At 28.5% G+C, this 8,525-nt stretch overlaps 1 long non-coding RNA gene across 1 annotated transcript; it reads left to right on the top strand.

The window, feature by feature from the left end:
* Positions 1–5,609: 5,609 nt before the first annotated feature.
* On the top strand, positions 5,610–8,049 carry LOC126551464 (uncharacterized). Its single transcript, XR_007605362.1, has 3 exons — positions 5,610–5,765; positions 7,182–7,391; positions 7,473–8,049. It is a non-coding gene; the product is annotated as an uncharacterized LOC126551464 (long non-coding RNA).
* Positions 8,050–8,525: the final 476 nt, after the last annotated feature.

Genomic DNA, 8,525 nt, shown 5'->3' with positions numbered 1-8,525 from the left:
AATTTCTCGGGATAGCCCTTAAATACGTACTATAGTTCGTGCTTAACAAACAGCTTCATAAGTTCATAATGACACTGGAATACTCTATCTGAATACATGGATCCAAAATCAATTTAAATAATTTCACATACGACTAATCTCAATTGAAGGAGATTCATTGTAAAATCGTTAAAAAAAAAAAAAACAGAAAACAGAAAACCGCCGTTTGAAACCATGTCTTTCACAGCCTCACAGGATATCTTTCTATTTCCACAACCAAAATTTGGATCATCACCTGAATCATCTAAATCAAAACTCATGTTAACACTTTTTTAATGTATAACCGTTAACTTATATTTGTTAAATAAGTATAAAAAAAAATATTCATTATTATAATAATAATAAATATATTAATGTTACATTTTCAGCAAAAATTAATTCGATCTATTGTATTGATGTTACTAACATTAAAATAAATTACTATACGTAATAACAAAGAGCTATAAAAATAATTCATAATAGGTACCTAAAATAAAATTATTAATTATGCTGATAGACAGTCTTCGATCAGAATCATCTTTCGCTCGCTATGATTTATCGTTGAATTTAAATTTAATACATCAATTCAGTACCAATTAAACACATTCAATTATGATTGAACTACAATTGACCTACTCAATGATGAGGTGCTCTAGATGTCTTAATAACACATAGATTACTTACTTATCCACTGTTTTTATTTCCCAATAACTTTTAAAAGTACTATGAAATTGTTTACATTTTTCATCTTAAAAAATTTGCTACCAGAAACCACTCTTGAAGTTAAAAATCGAACTGTAAAAAGGCTTATATTGATAAAAAAAAAAAAAAAGTAAATAATAAGACTAGTTAAAACTAATTAAAAATTAACTACAGCTGCAACTACAAAAAGCTTACACAAAAAATAACATGTTGTAAAACTAGTGAATTGCTTAGCTCAAAATACAAAAAAATAATCATCTGGAAAAAGACTTTGAACGCGACTTTAAACGTGGTAACTGGTAAGTATATTTATGACTTGTTTTAAACAAGTATACCAACCCATCTTTAGTTATATTAATATTTACTCTATGTATCATCTGTTCTGACTTATGAAATCGAAAAATATTTTTGTTAGAACACGACAAACATAACAAATAATATTAAATATTATATTTATTATTTATTAGGCAAACACTTATTTAATGCGAACTCAAGTCGTCCACATATTATCAAAAGCCATTTTTTAGAAACAGTTGAGGATTCCGTGAAATTAGATATACAGCCGAGACGGCGGTCAAAACGATAAACAGCTAGATGGATATTATAAATACGTAATATTCCCGGAAAACCTGTCATTCTGGGAGACTGATAAAATCAAACTTTGTTTAAACATTCTCTGAAAAATATTTTAGATTTAATTTTATGCAACGTGTTAATATAATAATATTATATTGTAAATTATATTATTTTAATAAAATGTACATACTAACATAATAATATATTATTACATTCGTACTCAGAATAATATGCAATTCTTTGGGATTAATTTAATAATATAGAACCATCTAGAAGATTATTATACACGTCATATGCTAAATGCGTTTTATAAGTATTGTCAATTTTAGAAACTTTACTTTCTAAGACTTCAAATAAATAAAAAACAAGTGACAGCAAATAATGAAGTACCTATGTGCATGGTAAGTCTACAGACTAAAATACAAGTACTACCATTTCAGAACTTGTCGAGTTTGCATAATTTCGCATGGTTGAACATTAAATTATACTTTACTTCCTTTGAAGACAAAAAATCAATAGCAGTAAAATCGAACATAATGTTTTATTTCATCATACATTCATGTCTACTGCGATTACACAACGAAAATCACGATATTCGTGCTTTGATGCCTGAGTTGCCAATAATACCTATAATTTATCGTCTACTATTATTTCGATGATTTTCCTATAAGTAAAAAACGAGTACGAAAATATACTAGTTTCTGATAAAATAAATATGCAAAAATAAAATATGCATTTTCAAATGTATAAATTTATTGTATTTTTTTTTTGATTTTCACTATTTTTGTCAGCTTGCATGTCTATACATAAACAAAATGCTCCTATAATTTATAGGCACTTTAAACAATTACTTAGTTTCTTTTAAGATTTTTTCGATTCTAAAATTTGAATACGCCTCAGTAAATATTTATTAGATTTTTGTAATGCGTATTGCATTACAAAAATAGTATTATAATAATAATTGATGGTTCAAAACAACTTGGAACAAAATACATAGAATATAGATAAACATACATAATGTTATATAAGTGTTTGGTGTACGTGTCGTAAAATGTAATTGTTTAAATTTTGATGATGAATGATGATGTATTGTTTTTCACAGTCAGGTTTGACGAAGATTGGGTCGTAACTATAATACATTATGATTTACTCGCGTTGAAAACGTCTTAAACAAATTGACTGAAGAATCGATCCAAAAAATAAAAATAAAATAAAATAACTTATTAAAGTTTTCAATTTTACAAAAACCCATTCGAAACATTAGATATAATATTACTCTTACAATCAGATACTCATCGATTTTAATAGTCAACTTCAGTATACTTGTTCACGGTGTTCTACTTCACGCACGGCTTCACGGCACTAACGGAGGACGGAAAAAGAATAATTATTTATTACTGCATCATTTTTTCTGCACAATTTTTGTTTGCATATAAAACCATCCGTTCTAACTGTCCGATGAAAACCATTTATTTAATTTTTACTCAAGAGAAAAATGAGTCTTATTAATCAGTTGTGCGTGAATATATAGTTAATACCCTTGAATATTCATAAGGTTTTCACCCATCACTAGATGAATTATACTTAAACAATCGTACATTAAACTTTTAAATAAACATAATAATAAACGATCATGTTATTATTTGGATGATATCGACTAAGTACGATTTACAGTTTACTTGGGTCACATTGAAAAAAGTAATATATTGAATACAATGAACCGTATACTTATAGGAACTCCTTTCAGCGCGAAAGTATAGGCAACTCATTTAACTTTACTACTCATATGGTCATCGCCAATATGTATATTGTATAATATAATCGTAACATTACAAAGGGTTATAAAACTGTACGATTATTGAATTGTTCGTGATAACTGTCAAATACTTTTCGTGAAATTCGATCTTAAAAGTATGCGTTTGTTAATCATTATCAGTGGTTTTTTCATAAACAGTTATGTATATGCATGATGGATAGAAGTTATAATTTTTTAAAAAAAATCGATTTTTTTGGATAAGATCCCAGGTGGTAAAACAGTCTATTTCTTATCAAAGGGTATATGATTAGAAAATAAAACACGGGAGTAGCAAATATTTACCACCCGCATAGTCTTTTAGCAAGTATTATTACAAAATCATAAATCAACGATTTAACGATTTAATTAATGTAAACGATTAAATAAATATTTATTTTTAATTAAAATTGAAATTGAAATATTTAAAATTAAAAGTTAATTCTTCTTTAACATAATTGTCTCTCTAAATAATACAGTAAGCACGTATTATAATGACTAAATAATTATACTTAAGTTTGTTACCCGTGCCATATCACTATTTACCATTGTTTATTATTATTTATTTCTATCCAGTATAGGTATTCCCAAATTGTATTAGATGCAGATGATACAGTTTAAAAAACTTTTTGATTTTGAGATTTAAAATTACAAAATCAAAGTGTAGTACTGACAGTGGCGATAATCGCATATTTTAAATCATGCACGTGTGTGGGTATCGAACAAAATACATTTTCTCACTGCAAAAGTGCAAAATTCACATGCAACGCGTGCCTGCAATGAATGTACAATGTACATAGTATATGATATATTATATTATATTTGCACTGATATAAGGTTTATTGAAACAGACGAATGATGAAATATAAATTGCCTATACAATTACAAGCGAAAATAAAATAAAACAATATAATGTCCTCTTATCAATAACACGTTAATTTTAAACCATTATACTGTTTCCATAATGTATAAAAAAACACGAGAGTAATAAATGATTTATACTTTATGTTAAAAAAAAAAATACATTTCGCTAAATATCCTGTATCTGAAATTTACATACATAACTAATAGCATAGGTACGTTGTGTATACTATATATAAAATATTGAAAATTCAATTTGACATTTTATGAGTTTATAATTTTAGATTTATCTAACTTTAATAATAGTTTGCATAAAGTGTGACCTATTTCATTTTAAGACGTCAGAGACACCTGCAGAAATTGTGTTTTTTGTTTTATACATAAAATACATATTCCGTGATACAAAATTATAACTGATCACTAAGCGGGGGGGGGGAGGAGAGATTAAAAAAAAAATGACGTTTAAGATTGTTATGCATAGATTATGGTTTTCAGATTTTAAATCTTTTATTGTAATAATTGTTATTGTTAAAATTTCCCACTAAAATGTATTGCCCGGAAAAATTGATACCATTGCTTCCCTCTCCTTGGGTATGCCACTGACTTTGTATACCTTATGTATATAAATTTGACAATTTATGTATAGGATTATTCATCAAATATGCGTTTAACCCTATAGTATCCTTTAAATACCGATTATTAAACATTTTGCATAGAATTTAAAGTCTCGTATATTTTTGATATTAACGTAGATTTTTTTATATGACATTTATGTACCTCTTGAAATAAACGTCTACGCTAACTGCTAAGATCAAAGTATGATAAATATGAATGTATACTTATTCACAACAAAGTAAAAACACAATTTTTTTAGGTACAAATGCCATGAAAAATCTAAATTCTAAAAGTACAATGTTTATAGAAGATTTGTTTTGAAAAAAGTTAAAATAAAAACTGTAAATCCACCAGGCACCAATATAATATTATCGAGATAGGTATCTATTAGTATCTTATTTATAAAATATTATACTAAAATATTCAAAAATTTTAATGCACTGTAGAAGTGTAAAAGAAACATCACGTCACGATGGTGGGTAGAGCATCTTCGTGAATCACACTGTACACACGAGTGTATTTTAATAATATTATGGCCGCGTGAGTGCCAACTGCCAATGACGAATGTTTAATTGATCACAATACTAATAGTCAGCTGCATTACTGTTGGCACGTATGCGTGATTCGTTTTAAAGACAATAATACTATTATTTATTATTTTTTTTTTTACCTTTTCGTTGTCGGACCTCGGTTACTTGGTGTTTTGTAAATACAGACGGATAACGGCAAGCGGATGATGGGAAAGTAGATAATATTTAATATTATGGTGTACACGCTGAATATGCAATTCGAATGCGTTTCCTGCTGCAGTTCGTCGGCGATGAGTTCGAACATGGACGCAGACACGGCACGTATAATATAATAATATTTGATGAATGATAATATTATGATGTACGACATTCGATCAGTTCTCGTAGTGATATATAATATAAATAAAATGGCAAGTGCGCGAATACTCAACGCACAGATATTGCTAACAAAATAAATTCGCAAATGTTAAGTTTGTCAAAAATAACTCAAATCATCGTTTATTCGATCACGGCAAGGTCGCACAGATGACTTTTCCGCGGGCTTTCGATAGCGCTATTTCAGGCCTGATCCGGCAAACGATCTTCGGAGAGCTGCAGTTAGTAGAGCACTAGAGCTGCACGTGTGCGACAGTAGTTGTACACACGGTCGACGCGATCTTCTATTATTAGAAGTGAGTATAGAAAATAATAAAGCCCAACCCGAAGCATTAATAATCTACGAGTTTATTTGGGGACCGTGAGTCGCCACGTCAACTGATCGTCCGTATATTATACGACGTGTATACTATATATTACTGTATACAGAGTGCAGACGTATGTGATTCATATAGATATGTCTTTTCTTGTTTATTATTGCACAATACATCTGTAGACTAGCTGGGGACCTGGGGTATCCATTCACATGCATGTGTATTCGTCTCTATTCAGACTAGTTCCTCATTTATAATGATATTATCATGTGCTGATTTTTTTTCAAGTAGTCTATGCTACAACTATGCCATACAAATATAACAATATATAACAATACGATACCTACCATCACGATTTACGACGTTATACTTGTATACATTATAATAATATTATATTTTATTGTGTAAGTTATAACACAATCGCTATATCTATATACATCGGCAATGCCGTTATTATTGTTGTCTTCGGTATAAATATTATTAGTTACAATCACGGGGCCGTGAGTTAATTTTTTTTTTTTTTTAATAAATAAATTTGACTAAAAATAAACCGTCGTTATTACTTACTACAGTGCCACCGTTCTCGTCGTTTCTTAGCGTTTCGCAACCGTCGTACCGATGACATATTATTATTATTACGCGAATTGCATATTATATATTATATTATAAATAGAGTTCACAATATAATATTATGATGTATGGTCGCAGACAATGACCTTTGCACGATTCACCAGGCAATTGACGCTAGACTGCTATTAAGATTCTCCTCAGGCCTCGGACGTCCTGTTCCTTGTGTCTTGTACACTGCGATTCAAAAACGTTAAATTATGTATAATTCCTCTCAAAGAGGCGAAAACATTATACAATAAAATAAATATACTATTAAATAATTATTAATTATACATTCGTTTTATTGTAAGTGAAAAAAAAATTAATTAAAACATAATATAAGGACAATACAAAAACTTTTAATTATTTAAATTTTAATCAATATTAATAAATTAAAAAATAAATTCAATTGATATTGCTACCTTCAATAATTATTAGTTGTTATTAAAATACAAAATAAAAATCACTAGTATAGGTATATAATATATATTAATATATTATACGCTTAAACAAATTTGGGCAATTTGGCTGTATTATTAAAACACGAATAACTGAAACTAATAAATAAGATCAAGTTTACCTATTTATTAATTATTAATACAATAAATTATGCCAAAAAAGTGAATTTGAATTTACTAATTTAAACCTCGTTCGAATGACAAATCTTATCGAAATGACATTAAGTAGATAATTTCATAATTAATATTATTACACTAGCTGTCACTACACATTACTGCGAGTACACTAAAATTGAACGTAAAATATTTCTATAATTAATCATTTGTACAGTATACCTACAATAACCCTGGAGGGTAGAATATATCCAAGGTAGTCTATGCCTACGTAAAAGCCAACTCAAGTAAACTTAAGAATGGGTAACAGTATTCTAAGTACCATGGAGAGAAGAACAAAATTTCCCTAAACTTGGACACTACTCCTTAACAATAAGACTTGAACAGTTATATAAAGGGAAACTACCATATTAATACCCCTAGTTAGGTAACTACTTTTTTATCATCTAAAAATTGATTCTCATAATGAAAAGAGTTTTCTAAACGTATAAAACTCCCTAATCTGCAGATATCCAAGGGTGAGAGCTGCTTTGAAGAATACACATGATAAAAAACAAAATGCAGAAAATAGGAACGTAGAACGTACGAACTATATTGAAAAAGGAAAGTTGAAAAATACAGCAAAAATAAATAAAATACATAAAATTTAAGATTAATTTAAAGAGTAAAAGTTGTTAAACATGGATCATAAATTTTAAGAAAAAAAATAAACTTTTATATTATATAGTAAATGAGAAAAAACCACCTTGCGCATCGTTATCAGCAGCGGAACACACGCTAAAACCATTACTATGACTTACAGCTAAAATAGTGAAATGTCGGGAATGGTACGGATGTGCTATAATTTTGACAAGTTTTCGTCTGTCACCCGGTGAGTTCTTATTTGAAAAATAGTATAGAAGTCTTTGATATGTGGTATTAGAAGTGTATGAAATTGGTAAGTTGGATGAATAGAAAAACAAAGGAAATATTTAAGTTCTAAAGTGATACATAACCTATTGCTTGTATAGAACTCTTGAAGAAAAAAGTACATAACATTAGAGTAGGGCGTTGAAAAATTGTTGAACATGAGCTGAGACATCCAAAAGAACTTAAAAATTAATTATTTTAGAAGGTATGATAGAAAGAAAGATAACTGGAGGGCGTCCTTGAAACTCTAATAATAGACTAATTAAAAATATTATGGAAGCAAAACTTTTATTGACCGGAAAATATCAAGCAATCGACTAAAATGGAGAATTCAATTAGAAAACAACTTATTAGATGAAAAATATAGTATACAATATGTACACTACACTATGGTATCAATTTTTTGTAATACCTACTCATAGGTATAATATTAATTATCATAATACGATGATTATATTTTCACCACTATATCATATTATAATTATTAAAAGACAATAAGACATTGGTCTAAAATATATTGTTTGGATGAACCTAGTAAAAATCATAAGCCACAACTCTTTTGAAACCGAAAACAATGAACGTTACCTTATACTCTTACAGCTTGTTAGCGATGTGGGTACGAAACGATTATCCGGACAAAGACAAAAGATTA

This window comes from Aphis gossypii, chromosome 3, assembly GCF_020184175.1.
Source record: "Aphis gossypii isolate Hap1 chromosome 3, ASM2018417v2, whole genome shotgun sequence".
Classification (NCBI taxonomy): domain Eukaryota; kingdom Metazoa; phylum Arthropoda; class Insecta; order Hemiptera; family Aphididae; genus Aphis; species Aphis gossypii.
This window is presented reverse-complemented; position numbering and strand designations above follow the sequence as displayed.